The sequence below is a fragment of the Panulirus ornatus genome, chromosome 34 (assembly GCF_036320965.1).
Source record: "Panulirus ornatus isolate Po-2019 chromosome 34, ASM3632096v1, whole genome shotgun sequence".
Taxonomy (NCBI): Eukaryota; Metazoa; Arthropoda; class Malacostraca; order Decapoda; family Palinuridae; genus Panulirus; species Panulirus ornatus.
In genome coordinates, this window is record NC_092257.1 from 302,817 (window position 1) to 318,675 (window position 15,859).

The 15,859-nt window shown below is 51.2% G+C and overlaps 1 protein-coding gene across 1 annotated transcript in view; it reads right to left on the reverse strand.

Annotated features, from left to right (window-relative positions):
• Positions 1-15,859, reverse strand: part of VGlut (Vesicular glutamate transporter) — a 191,002-nt gene that overhangs the window by 103,625 nt on the left and 71,518 nt on the right. The gene's annotated exons all lie outside the window — the stretch shown is intronic.

Here is a 15,859-nt window from a genome sequence, read left to right on the forward strand (position 1 = left end):
TGTGGTCCGGGTCTGGTGCCACCAGTGTGGTCCGGGTCTGGTGCCACCAGTGTAGTCCTAGGAGGGCTGGCCCGGCGCCAAGCAGAGCGTGGTGTGTGGGGGGTAAGACCGAGGGGAGGGGAGAGAGGCAGTGTCGAGGGTTGGCGTCAGGCTACACTCACTAGAGGCAGCAGCAGTAGCAGCAGCAGCCAACATGCAGGAAGGTTCACCAGTGTGATGTGAGGCACTGATCCTGGAGCATATGATGAGATGTATGGCTTCACCTTGTGTCTCATTCCTGAAGACCAGGTGATCTTGTGGTGCAAACTACATAATGACATCCATCACACACACACACACACACACACACACACACACACACACACACACACACACACACACACACACACTGATGGGAGGGTCAAGGTTCCTACATGTTCTCCTCACTCTCACAACTCAGTTATTAATGACAAATGAACCAAGGGTGGATGGGTGGGTCAGGTGAAGTGTGATGTTCTGTGATGAGTGGGTGGGCGGGTGCATGAGGAGGAGTTGTAGGTAGAGGGAGGAGTTGTAGGTAGAGGGAGGAGATGTACAGCAGAACGGGATCACGATCCATCCTGCTGTACTACAAGCATGAGGAGGCACGGCTCTGACCTTACACATACCCCGTGTGTCTCCCTGCTGACCTTACACATACCCCGTGTGTCTCCCTGCTGACCTTACACATACCCCGTGTGTCTCCCTGCTGAATGTGTCACCCGTAACAAAACATTGATTTATACATACATACATACATAAATAAATACATACATACATACATACATACATACATACATACATACAAGTGATCCCATCCTGGAAACATCCCCAACCATCTGGACCTGACCACACATTCCTCTGTACACACCCCCCCCCCCCCCCCGATCCATCATAACCCAATCATTTATTTCCCACAATGAGAGACTGGCTGTACCGCTGGTTGGAGGGTACGTACCGTGGTCATGAAGGTACATGTCCTGGGCAAGACGGTACGTAGCGTGCCTTCTTCCCTCACGCGGGACAAGTCACAAGACTCTGGTAATCCCAGAAAGATCTGAGGGATACTACACCAGCCAGCGCCTGGGGAGCATGGGGTAGAGGTAGGGTGGAGGATGGGGTGGAGGTAGGGTGGAGGGAGGAGGATGGGGAGGAGGATGGGGTGGAGGTAGGGTGGAGGGAGAGGTATGATAGCGTGAACGGCAGTGGGAGGGAGAGAAAGAAAACGCTTCCCTCCCTCCCATCACTATATACCACTTCCCTCCCTCCCATCTCTACCATCACTATATCCCGCTTCCCTCCCTCCCATCTCTACCATCACTACATCCCGCTTAACTCCCTCCCTCCCATCACTACATCCTCCAGCCGCTAAATACATCAGCATACTCATCTTTCGTATAAGATGCTCATGTCAGCATACTCCCAGCATACTCTCAGCATACGCTCAGCATACTCTAAACATACTGGCAACATACTGTCAGGATACTGTCAGCATACTGCTAGCATACTGCCAGCTAACTGTCAGCATACTTTCAGCATACTGCCAGCATACTGTCAGAATACTGTCAGTATACTGCTAGCATACTGTCAGCATACTCTCAACATACTGCCAGCATACTGCCAGCATAATGTCAACATACTGTCAGCATAATGTCAGCATGCTGTCAGCATACTGTCAGCATACTCCAAGGTCTGCCTCCCTGCTAACATAACGGACCAGAGGAAACCAACAAACATGACACCAGAACTAAGACAACTGAGTTACAACGAAGGGAAAAGGAACATTAATTTGTACACCATGAAAGACAGAAAAGTGAAGAGTGACTTGATCACAAATCTAATGTATTAACAAAAGGAAAAGTGTATCAACAATTGGAGATGGTGTATTAACAAGGGGAAAATGGTGTATTAACAAGGGGAGATGATGTATTAACAAGGGGAAGGTGTATTAACAAGAGGGGGGGTAAGGTACAGGTGGGTGGGTGGGGGGAGCCATATATATATATTTCCTGGTCAGTTATGTTGCTGGGGTAAGAGGGAAGGGGAAGGGGGGAGGGGTAATCCCAGGATCAGAGAGTTACCACCATGCAGTGTGGAGGGGAAGAGGAGGGGAAAACTGTATCCCCTACCCACACACACACACACACACACACACACACACACACACACACACACACACACACACACACACACACCAGGGAGTCCAACATTACTCTGGAACTGTTATGATCTCTCTCTCTCTCTCTCTCTCTCTCTCTCTCTCTCTCTCTCTCTCTCTCTCTCTCTCTCTCTCTCTCTCTCTCTCTCTGCCATGTGTGCACCAGGATCAATGTGATGATCATTATGTACAGTGACGGTCAGATTAATGGACCACAATTGGAACATCTTTCCACATGGTACTGAGTATTAGCCAGATTGCGCTACATCCAGTAGCAGGGAAATAATGAACTCCTTTACACTGAGTAGTTCTTTCATGATACTGAACTCCCCGTGATACAGCTCACCAAAACTAACTATTCTGTCGCGGTGTAATATGCACGCGGAGTCCGGTAACACCTAGTGTATACACACAGCTATAAGTCAGACTGTAGCCAGGTATACACACAGGAATATGTCTGATGTATACTAGCCAGGTATACACACAGGAATGTGTATGATGTATACAAATTGAAAATGAAGATACAATGTTTTCATTAACCTCTTGAGCAGGGTGGTTGTTACAATACTTGTGCCCACATGTACCGTCGTGGTCAAGGGTCGTACCGTCGTGGTCAAGGGTCGTACCGTCGTGGTCAAGGGTCGTACCGTCGTGGTCAAGGGTCGTACCGTCGTGGTCAAGGGTCGTACCGCCGTGGTCAAGGGTCGTACCGCCGTGCTCATGGATCGTACCGCCGTGCTCAATCAGTTGAAGACTGAGAGAAACATGAGAAATCAAACTCTGAACACGTGAGAAAGAGATAAGAGCAAGCAACAACAACAACAACAACAACAACAAGCAACACCTCAGCAACCAAACAACAACAACAACACAACAAGCAACACCTCAGCAACCAAACAACAACAACACAACAAGCAACACCTCAACAACCAAACAACAACAACAACACAACAAGCAACAGGTTCAGACGGCCAAAATATCTGGGAGTGTGGAGGAAATTCTTTAAAATCATCTTCTTCCCTTAAACCAGCTTAAACCAGCTTAAACCAGCTTATAGGCACGTGAAAGAGATGATTACGAGTGGGTGGTTGTAACCCGCGCCAGCCTACACTTGTCACGGCGCTGCACATTTCATATGGGAAACTAGGAGGATGGTGGGGGGGCGTGTTGTGATGATGTGCCACACCATTCAACTGATGCTGGGGAACATATGACCACGTTAACAACTCGCCCTCAGCGGTACTGCAATGTCCCACAGTCGTGATACGAGAGAGAGAGAGAGAGAGAGAGAGAGAGAGAGAGAGAGAGAGAGAGAGAGAGAGAGAGAGAGAGAGAGAGAGAGTTACCATGACGTACAGTTACCACGACGGTCACTCACGAGGACGACGACCCCGGCTAACACTGCTGGAAATATGGAAGATAAACACGAAAATATGGCGGTAGTGGGGAGGGCCCCGCCACGCTGGCAACACTGACAAGCGTTACACACACGTCCGCCACAAACAACTCCCTCACACAATACATGAAAATACGGGATAAAATCCCACTGATGCAGCCTGGGATATGTTAGGCGCACCATACAACAGAGGAGGACACACTGCGCACCATACAACAGAGGAGGACACACTGCGCACCATACAACAGAGGAGGACACACTGCGCACCATACAACAGAGGAGGACACACTGCGCACCATACAACAGAGGAGGACACACTGCGCACCATACAACAGAGGAGGACACACTGCGCACCATACAACAGAGGAGGACACACTGCGCACCATAGAACAGAGGAGGACACACTGCTCACCATACAACAGAGGAGGACACACTGCGCACCATACAACAGAGGAGGACACACTGCGCACCATACAACAGAGGAGGACACACTGCTCACCATACAACAGAGGAGGACACACTGCGCACCATACAACAGAGGAGGACACACTGCTCACCATACAAGAGAGGAGGACACACTGCGCACCATACAACAGAGGAGGACACACTGCTCACCATACAAGAGAGGAGGACACACTGCGCACCATACAACAGAGGAGGACACACTGCTCACCATAGAACAGAGGAGGACACACTGCTCACCATACAAGAGAGGAGGACACACTGCGCACCATACAACAGAGGAGGACACACTGCTCACCATACAACAGAGGAGGACACACTGCTCACCATACAACAGAGGAGGACACACTGCGCACCATACAACAGAGGAGGACACACTGCGCACCATAGAACAGAGGAGGACACACTGCTCACCATACAAGAGAGGAGGACACACTGCTCACCATACAACAGAGGAGGACACACTGCGCACCATAGAACAGAGGAGGACACACTGCGCACCATACAACAGAGGAGGACACACCGCAAGAAAACTTGAAGTGATGAACATGAGAGCAGGAGCGAGGCCAACTGTGTGAGGAGAGGCAAGATGAAGTCTTGCGCGACGTCTCTACTGAAGACTAACGAAGGAAGCATTGTGAGGAGGGAGTGAGGGAGGGAGGGAGGGTGTGGAGGGAGGGAGGGAGGTGTGGAGGGCGCGCGAACATGTGAGAAGGTTGGTGGAGGGCAGAGGGCGGGTAAAGCCGGGGGATCAGCCTCTCCCGCTGCCATATGAAGAAAAATGAAGTATGGAGATGACAGATCTTCATGACCGAAATATTAAACATGTGCAGGGTCGATATTGTGGACGGGGGGTGGAGGTGGGGGTTGTGGTGGGGGGTGTTTAAAGCCATACAGTTCAGAGTCGTCACGATGTATGTATGTATGTATGTATGTATGTATGTATGTATATATGTATGTACCTCCGTCGTCCACAACACCAGTATTATATACTTCGCGTAACAGTTAGTGTGACCACATCTTAACGCGTGACGGCAGGCAAGACGTGTCACACTGTAGCACGTGGTGGTCGTGCTCGTGGTGGTCGTGTTCGTGGTGGTGGTCGTGCTCGTGGTGGTCGTGTTCGTGGTGGTGGTCGTGGTCGTGGTGGTCGTGTTCGTGGTGGTGGTCGTGGTCGTGGTGGTCGTGTTCGTGGTGGTGGTCGTGGTCGTCGTGGTTGTGGTCGTCGTGGTCGTCGTCGTGGTAGTCGTGGTCGTCGTCGTGGTCGTCGTCGTGGTCGTCGTCGTGGTCGTGATGGTGTTGACGTGTATAGATGGTAGACCTTCTCAGCCAAGCCCGCACACATCATGATGATACAACTCTCACTTGGCCACTACCACGTCTTGTTACCACACCCAAGGATGGCACCAGAGTGATCACGGGTCATAGTTTGGTAGTCAGGGGTCGTACTGCGGTGGTTGAGGGTCGTACGGCAGTGGTGGAGGGTCGTACTGCAGTGACTGAGGGTCACTTAAGATGACAGACCCAAAGTTAACCTAGTAACCACCATTGGTCGTCACCCACACCCCACTAACTCCGTCTCATCTGTTGACGACCTGTATCGTTATGTTGACAAACAAACTTGATGGTTAAAAATGATGACAATTCTATGTTGAGAAGCAAATAGGAGAAATATCATGACTACATTACCAGAGGATATTGGGACTGGATAATTGTATAACGAGTCAACGTTGGTAATGAGAGATGGTACATGGCTCTGGTGCACGCCTGACATGGTGGTATGGGTCACCAGCGCAGCCTGGAGGACGAGCAACACATCAAACACTGTCATCACGTGAGGCTCTGTGTGTGTGTGTGTGTGTGTGTGTGTGTGTGTGTGGGTCATCCCAACCCCCGTCCCACCCCAGGGGGTCAGCCCCGCCCCACAACGAAAGAGACAAAGAGGGAGGAAGGGACTGAGGGGGTGGGCGGCAGAAAGCCACTGGTAATAGGCTTGTATAGGAGACCGAAGGTGGGGAGGGGGGGTCCCTGGAGACCTTTTGTCCCACACGATTGTCAATAAGATCGAGAGCAGCAAGTGTTCCTGTGGCTGTGTGGCGTAACAAGCTGGCTCATTACTGCCCTGCCACCACTGCCGTCTTCATCCCTGCCACCACTGCCGTCTTCATCCCTGACACCACAGATGTGAGTGTTAATAATACAAGATTGCAGACAACACCACTGCTTCTAATGAAAGTTTTACACCATACACAGTGCCACCACATGGTGTCACCAACAGCCCTGCCACCACATGGTGTCACCACCAGCCCTGCCACCACATGGTGTCACCACCAGCCCTGCCACCACGTGGTGTCACCACCAGCCCTGCCACCACGTGGTGTCAACGCCAACCTTGTCACTATACAGTGCCACCACCAGCAGCGGTATGGTAGAGGTATGATGGTGGTGGCAGGCAGGAGGCGACACACCAACAGCTGGATCCTCAACAGGTCATGTAGACAGCAGCAGGTCCGAGCCATCACCGTCCACCCCCCCCCCCCCCCCGGGTGTGTACCTAGCCAGCCAGGAGACGACACCAGAACCATGTGTACTGCTACAACACCCGACCCGCCCTCCACTGTGTCTACAACACCCGCCCTGCACTATGTCTACAATACCAACAACAGGAGGTTACTGCATCACCAACAGTAAGGTGATAATAGATCGCCCATTAACTGGAGTGGAGTGGATCGCCAACAACACGGGGTGAGTGGATCGCCAACAACACGGGGTGAGTGGATCGCCAACAACACGGGGTGAGTGGATCGCCAACAACACGGGGTGAGTGGATCGCCAACAACAAGGGGTGAGTGGATCGCCAACAACAGGGGGTGAGTGGATCGCCAACAACACGGGGTGAGTGGATCGCCAACAACAGGGGGTGAGTGGATCGCCAACAACAAGGGGTGAGTGGATCGCCAACAACACGGGGTGAGTGGATCGCCAACAACACGGGGTGAGTGGATTGCCCACAACTGGGGGTGAGTGGATCGCCCACAACACGGGGTGAGTGGATCGCCAACAACACGGGGTGAGTGGATCGCCAACAACACGGTAAACAAATTTATGGTAGCGGCTCCTTATACGGTTGGCAGTAAGCGGATCAGAGGTATTAGCGGCCGTGTTGTGAGAGGGACACAAACTCTCTCTGACTCTCACTTCCAGCATTACTTCTTCCTGACCAACTCTCACTCACATACAGTTCATCAATGGTCGACATGAACCTGATGGAATGTAAACAATATACATTTGAGTAATGTACCAGTGGTCATACTATCACTGCACTGATGACGGCATCACACGATGGCTCCAACACCTTTGATCGACAGAAAGTGAAACAAAAACTGAACCATAGTCCAGGAATATATTATGAAGATAACACTACTGAACCATACTCCAGGAATATATCATGAAGATAACACTACTGAACCATACTCCAGGAATATATTATGAAGATAACACTACTGAACCATACTCCAGGAATATATTATGAAGATAACACTACTGAACCATACTCCAGGAATATATTATGAAGATAACACTACTGAACCATACTCCAGGAATATTTATGAAGATAACACTACTGAACCATACTCCAGGAATATATTATGAAGATAACACTACTGAACCATACTCCAGGGATATATTATGAAGATAACACTACTGAACCATACTCCAGGAATATATTATGAAGATAACACTACTGAACCATACTCCAGGAATATATTACGAAGATATAAGAGCCATGATAATGAGGACTTCCAATTAAAATACAGGAACTACTGATGAAAATGTTTGACGTATGTGTGAGAAGCGGAAATAAATGCTGATGTGTGGTAGGCTGACCAATCACATCAACAGAAGTAAACAATTTGGAAATATACAAGAAACACTTCACGTAGTGACCCAAGGGACGAAGACACAGGTACTGTCATCACAGGATGAAACATCTCAACTTTACAGACGAGAAAGAAAGGCATATAATGATGTACACATGACAACAAACTGAGGGGATAAAGGATGTTATTGACGGAGTCCCTCAGCAAGGGTTTGAGTGGTCATGGGTCCACAACAATACCATATTATATACTCAAAACGTCACACAAAAACATACGAGAAAGAAAGATGATCTAGTGTATTACCAGGAGAAATGATCACTAAAATACGAAGCTACAGAAACATTTACGACTTGATGATTGAGTGGGTCAGAGTTCGGTGTTAAGTGATGACGGAGAGCAACAGTACTACCACTACCAGGCCTGGCCTGGCTCGACCACACCCTCATCTTGGGTTCTGCGATGTGGCTACTTCCAACCTGCCTTCCACCCCTCTACCCTGACACCTACCCCCGAGCCCTGACTCCATCTCTTGCAACCCTCAGGTCCGCATGTCTTGCCCAGATGCACAGCCTAGGGCTGGCCTGCTGGACCTTATACAGTCCCTGAACCCTAACTATCTTCCTCAGAGCCAATCAGTTCAGTCAGCGGTGATCACCACTCACAGCACCTCTCACTCTTCACCCTCTTCCTCCTGCCATCCCCGACCAGCACTGCATTCTCCCTGCCTAGCTCCTCTCACCTCCCTCGCCCGTACCGCCTCTGCCCTTCTCTTGTCACCTCTCCCTCCATCCCTCCCTGCTCCTCTCCCTTCCCTTCCTTTCTATCATTTCCTCTACTACACACACCTTCTCTCCCTTATTCCTTCCCTCTTCCAGACCTTCTCTCCCTTCCTCTTCCCCGGCCTACCCCTAGCGACCAGCCAGTCGTCATGACGACACAGGACGACAACACACCACCAGTCCTCCCTGTACAACAACCTGTCTGACTACAACCTCTGTGTTTATGTTACGGCAAACATTATAACAGAGGAAGGTTTGCAGGGGTGATGACACACCCTGGTTCATTTCATCACTAGTAACAGAGCTCAGTGTCTCCTGCCCGGTTGATCTGTGGACATGACCAAATGTTCACCAGGAATGTTATGTGAGTCGCGAGGAAATGAGCAATGGTTGACTCGCTGATCACCTTGGCCAGTACGACTCCAGAACACAAGAGCAACCTCCGTAAAGACGGTCTACGACTTGTTAACTGCCTTGTTGTTTTATGAACCAAGAGAAACGACCCGGGTAACCAGTGTCTACGACCTGTTAAATACCCAGGGAGAAAGACCTGAGGGAGGGAGCTGGACACAGAAGACCCTCAGAATCAAGGAAGGAGAGAGAGGCAGGTAATGAGCGAGCCAGACTTGGTGGAGCAGACGATGCAGGAGGGGAAGATGGTGGCGCTAACACGGGGCAGACCACAGCAACACCACACTGATGTAGAGAGGAGCATGATAGTGAGAGAGGAGGTGGAGGAGGAGAACACCAAATGAAAGAGATAGGTCGATGACAGATAGACTGTTATAGAGATATATAGATCGATAGACAGACAGATAGAGAGATAAAAATGGTGGTACATAAAGAATGATCGATAGACTGATAGAAAAATAGAAAGAGACGCACAGACAGACAGAAAGACAGACAGACACAGACAAATTGGTAGACGGATAATGGGAGGGTAACTAATGTGGTAGAGAGAGAGAGAGAGAGAGAGAGAGAGAGAGAGAGAGAGAGAGAGAGAGAGAGAGAGAGAGAGAGAGAGAGAGAGAGAGAGAGAGAGAGATTAAATTGCTTAAGAGCACTCAAAGTTCCTGATGGAAGACCCACCAGACTGTTGAGGAGGAAATGGAGCAAAAATTGGAATAAATGAGACAGCAAGAGTGAGGTGTGTGTACCTCCTGCAGGTACAGCTGGAGCAGCACCGTCATGATGGTACACTGTGGTACTGGTGGTAAAGGCATGAAGCAATTTGCACAACTTATGTGTACGAGAGAAGCAGCAGGATAACGGTCACTGCTCGTGTGGCGAAGCTTCAGCAGTAAACCTTATGAAGCAGCAGCACGTTCACCACTCACACACTGAACAATGTACAGCACAGTGGAACAGCAGAGCCTTACTTCTACACCCTCAGCTTCCCCCACCAATCCCTATGACCTCCCCCTCCACCCCCCCCTCGTCTCTCTACAACCCTAGCCCCCCCCACCCCCACCCCCTCCCCCAGTATTGACTCTCTTCAATAGCTGATCTCTTTAGCTGGCGTCGTTACGAGCTCCCTGGCCGCCGCTCATGTTGTTGTTTGCTTGTCGGCCTTTTGTTGGTTGGTTTGGGCGGCCGGCTCCTTCACCGCCCGCCGCTCGTACTTGCTTCCCTCTCATTAATGAAGATGTTGGCTACGCTTGTCAGCCAGGGTTCACCTCTGGGAATTTGGTCTACTTGTCTTTTCTTCAATGTTGGGCTACCAGAGTTTGGTTTGGTTGTCAGAGATTTCATATTGTATCCTCAGGATTAAGTCTGGGTGACACAGGTGTCCCTGGTTGGGTCTGGGTGACACAGATCCCCCTGGTTGGGTCTGGGTGACACAGGTGTCCCTGGTTGGGTCTGGGTGACACAGATCCCCCTGGTTGGGTCTGGGTGACACAGGTGTCCCTGGTTGGGTCTGGGTGACACAGATCCCCCTGGTTGGGTCTGGGTGACACAGGGTGTCTTACTTGGCTTTCAGATGTACTAACTCGTGCTTCAGCTCCTGCTGAGTTTTACAGGTTTAATCTCATTACTTTTATCAATGTGTAGTTGTGGCTCAGAGGGAAGTTGTCAACAACGTCGATGCGGCAGGGTTATTAAACAACCAAACAGTTAACACGTAATAATGAAACTCAAGACGAAAAATAACTAATATGTATCAGCCAAGATATTTCCCTCGCGTCATCCCCGCCAGAAGTTAACAAAGAAATATATTCATAATGCAAAGACCCGTTCATCAGTGGAGACCCACAACATCATCAAGTGACACATTGGGTCACACTGTGGGGGGTACAGCGGACACACGTGCCCCCCCGACCTCACCAGAGACACCTCACATGGACGGTCCGTACCGCCTGGCTGCGAGGGCTCAGACCAGACCAGGCCAGGCCAGGCCAGGCCAGCAGGCCTTATCACCTACACGCTCCAGTACACATGATGGCCTCTCCCCACCACCCTCCACCACTCCAACACCTTTCCTACCCTTCCTTCCAGCCATCCTCACCCTTCCGCTCCTTATCTCTTCCTCTTCCCTAGCTCCTGTTTCGTCTCTACTTCTCCCACCCTCTCTCCTTTGCTTTCCCTTGTCTGCTCCTTTGGTCTTCTCTGACGTTTTGGGTTCTCTCACTCCCCTCTTCTTCCCCCTTCCTTCAACTATCCAGCTTCCTTACCTCAGACTTTCTCCCTCCCCCTCTCCCCCAAGCCCTACCCTTGTACCATCATCACCTATTCCGTCCCAGCATCCGTCACACTGACCAGCGGTGTCATGGTGAGGGAACCAGCAGGTCAGGCCACCCTCCTCCTAACTCTCTATCATGACACAAACGTACAGGAAAACGTTCCTTGTCCAGGATGAGCTGTATGCCCCACACCACACCTCAGACGACCACTCACCTCACAAACTGGTACCTGAGGTTTACCAGTACTGGTGGACCGGGGTACCTGGGGCTACCTGTACTGGTGGCAACTGTTGTCTGTGACCTCAACAGCATCAGCAACTACATAACGCAAGCCTCACCTGCCCCACCCGGCAGTACAGTACCTAGGAGGCCAGGTCTACTAACCCTCCCCTTATCCGCCTATCCTCCCCTCATCCCTACCCCCTCTTATCCCCTACCCTCCCCTGGTTGAGCAGGAGGGTGTCTGTGTGTGTGTGTGTGTGTGTGTGTGTGTGTGTGTGTGTGTGTGTGTGTGTGTGTGTGTCGTGAAGTTGTTCCCAGCTACGCTCAGCTAAGCATTGTTCACCTAGGACATGAATGGATGGCTGGAGCCTCCCTCAGCAGTGGATGTGCCCCGGACCGCCACAGTCATCCACGTTGCTCCTGCCGTCACCATCAGGTCATGTTTACACCTCGTGTGTCTGCCACGTCTTGTGATGTAAGCGTTCCCTCCCTCGACCTGGACCAGCTGGTGTCATCCTGCATAACTCGTCTTGTTTTTCCACTTTCGTTGTAAAGGAATTTTTCACTCGTGATGAATGTTAGGCCTTACCTCCCCCACTCCCCCCCCCCCCCTCACACCTTGCCCCGTCCTCCCCATCCTCTCCCCTTGCCACCCTCCACCTTCCCTCCCCGCACCGTCAGCTTAAGAGTCGGCAGCGTCAGGAGGTCCACAGGCCAAAACTGACGACCCTAAACCTTTCTCCCCACCCGTCTTCTCCCGATTTTTTGTTTCCCCTGTTGCTCTCCCCGGCGGCGGGAGGAGCGTCGTCATGAAGGCCACAAGACCCGGTCGACAGCCTCCCCAACACTTGATCATATGACCGGGTTTCCGCACCCAAGACCACCCTCTAATGGCCTCGCCCAGTGAGACGGGAAGAGGGGCACAGCGGAGGGAGGGAGAGTGAGTGGGAGAGGGGACTGCAGGGAGTGTGAGGTACGTGGGAGGAGGACGGAAAAGGGGGAGAAAGTAGATGGGAGGCGAGGATGTAAGATTGTTGGGAAAGACGGGGGACGGTGTATGGTAACAGTGGTGACGGTTGCCAACAGGGAAGGAAATCAGAGGAAACATCGGTGAGGGCAATGAGGAGGTGAAGTGAGAGCAGAGGAACTGTACAGGCGTTGGACACAGGGTGGATGGTGAAAGGGGTTGGACACAGGGAGCGTGTGAGAGAGTAACAAGACAGAAGGAAAGGAGTGTGGGGAGGCAGGCCAGGGTGGCGGGAAAGAAGGAATAGTTGTTGTTCAGATCATGGGACAAGAAGGTAAGTTTGTGGGACAGAGTGAGAGTGTGGGATGGGAAGGGAGGGATGTGGGTGAGTAAAGGAAAGGAGGTTAAAGTTGAGGATAAAGATGTGAGAGAAGAGGGTAAGGCCATGGGTAAGTGTGGAACTGAAGTGTAAGACTATGTGCAAGTCTGCAGGGGAGCAGGTTAAAGTTATGGGTGAGACTGTAGGGGAGGAAGGTAGGATTATGGGTAAAACTGTAGGGGAGGAAGGTAGGATTATGGGTAAGACTGTAGGGGAGGAAGGTAGGATTATGGGTGAGACTGTAGGGGAGGAAGGTAGGATTATGGGTAAGACTGTAGGGGAGGAAGGTAGGATTATGGGTAAGACTGTAGGGGAGGAAGGTAGGATTATGGGTGAGACCGTAGGGGAGCAAGGTAGGATTATGGGTAAGACTGTAGGGGAGGAAGGTAGGATTATGGGTAAGACTGTAGGGGAGGAAGGTAGGATTATGGGTAAGACTGTAGGGGAGGAAGGTAGGATTATGGGTGAGACTGTAGGGGAGGAAGGTAGGATTATGGGTAAGACTGTAGGGGAGGAAGGTAGGATTATGGGTAAGACTGTAGGGGAGGAAGGTAGGATTATGGGTGAGACTGTAGGGGAGGAAGGCAGGATTATGGGTAAGACTGTAGGGGAGGAAGGTAGGATTATGGGTGAGACTGTAGGGGAGGAAGGTAGGATTATGGGTAAGACTGTAGGGGAGGAAGGTAGGATTATGGGTAAGACTATTGTGGTGGGATGAGTCAAGGGTAAGACTTACGGGAAAATAGTAAAGTTATGAGTAAGATTGATGGATGTGTAGCGACGTGAGGGAGGAGCGTGTGTAAGAATGATGGATGTGTAGCGACGTGAGGGAGGAGCGTGAGTAAGAATGATGGATGTGTAGCGACGTGAGGGAGGAGCGTGTGTAAGAATGATGGATGAGTAGCGATGTGAGGGAGGAGCGTGTGTAAGAATGATGGATGTGTAGCGATGTGAGAGAGGAGCGTGTGTAAGAATGATGGATGTGTCGCGATGTGAGGGAGGAGCGTGAGTAAGAATGATGGATGTGTAGCGACGTGAGGGAGGAGCGTGTGTAAGGGAACTGGTGAAATAGTAATGTAGGAGACGTCACGACGGATGGGAGTGTGGGGGAGAAACTTTGTCTCCGGCAGGCGAAGTGTTGGAGATGATGATGGGGCAGGAAGATGGGTGTTGTCTGGAGGCTGGGAGAGAGGGATGCCCTGATGCAGGGGTTTGTAGTCGTGTTAGGAACAGGGATGGTTGAGGGTCAGACAATACTTATGATACGAGATGAAGGATGTGGTTGCCAGTAACCAGGTTATAGGAGAGCGTTGGAGCAACAATGCACTGGTTAAGCATGGTGTTAGAGAAAGTGTTGGAGGAAAGACGAACGATACAGTGAATGAAGATGTAGTTCTCCGGGTACTAGAGGAGGCAGGACCGGGAACCTGAGAGTTGAGAGAGGACGTAAGAAGGACAGGAGCCTGACAATGGACGGGAAGGACATGGCTCCTACAGTCGACGGCGAGGACAGGGCTCCTACAGTTGAAGAAGGGTGCCCTCTTGGTGTGCGGCTGGAAGTAATTGATCGAAATTTCCGGCCGGTAATGTAGTAATGAAAGATTCTGTATATGTCCTGACTGACGAGGGCTGGCGGGAGGCTCCTGGTTGGGCGCTGGGTGGCTGGGGGTTGATGGGTCTCACGTCAGGGTAGGTGAAGGAGTGGGTGGATGAGGCAGAGATGTCAGAGTGGTTGAGTATCGCTGCCAGCCCGATGGATGGATGGAGGAGAGGGCCAGTGGTGGCCACCTGGCCAGCTAAGCTGCTGGATGATGGCCAAGGGCACCAAGTGGATGATGGGTGAGGATGTTGTACGGAGAACCCCGGCGGTGGTACGACCAGGATGGATGACCGGGACGACTGTAGGAGGCATCTATCCCCGTGATGACAGGACCAGGATGGATGACCGGGACGACTGTAGGAGGCATCTATCCCCGTGATGACAGGACCAGGATGGATGGCCGGGACGGGTGTATGACTGACTCCGGTCATCAGGACGACAGGGCTGTGAGGTCCTGGTCGTCTGCAGAGCTTCATTAGCTAATGGAGGTTGGTCATTAGAGCGGCGAGGGCGCCTCAAGGAGCGGAGCGCCGCCGCTGCCGCCGTCCGCCACACATGATCTCTCGGTATTTGATGTGGTAAACAAAGCCGTGTGGGAGTGTCAGGTTACCACCAGCGGGATGAAGGGGTAAGTTTTGGTCTGGCTGCGGTGTGGGAGGAGGATGGGGGAGACACGGGGAGACATACACACGATACTGGCCGTGCCCCACCAAGCCCCGTCAGGCCCCGCAGTTGACACGCTGTGTTTGTCTGGCACAACTCCAGCTGTGTTAAAGGAACGCGTTCAATAAAGAGGAGATGGAAGGAAACCAAACAGACGAAGAAACTGAAAGAAGAGTAAACTGGTGAGAAGGAGAGGAAGTAAAATGCGAAATAAACAGAATGGGTAGAAAGGGAAAATGTAAATGAAGGAAATGTGAGTATGGGCAACAGTTGACGAGATAAGACAGAACGAACCACTGTTTACAACGAAGGGAACAGTAGGAAAGAAGACATGGAACGGAACAGTGTCAGAAGGAGGGAAATGGGAGGAAAGACATGAAACGGAAGAGTGTTAAAAGTAAAGGAACAGTGGGAGGAACGAAACAGCGTCAGATTGGCATGGGTAGAAAGGGTTAGTGATAGAGGGGCTGGCTGAATGATGGATCAAGTTATACAATGACACTCAGCATGTTGGGCTGAAGCGCCCTCCCCAGCTGCACTATACTGACCCGCCAGCATCACTCAGCATGTTCTCCACCTTCCCTTTTCTCTTTACCTTCCACATGTTAACGTGACGTCCTCTGATAATACTGACCCTGGTCGACAGGTGTAAGGGA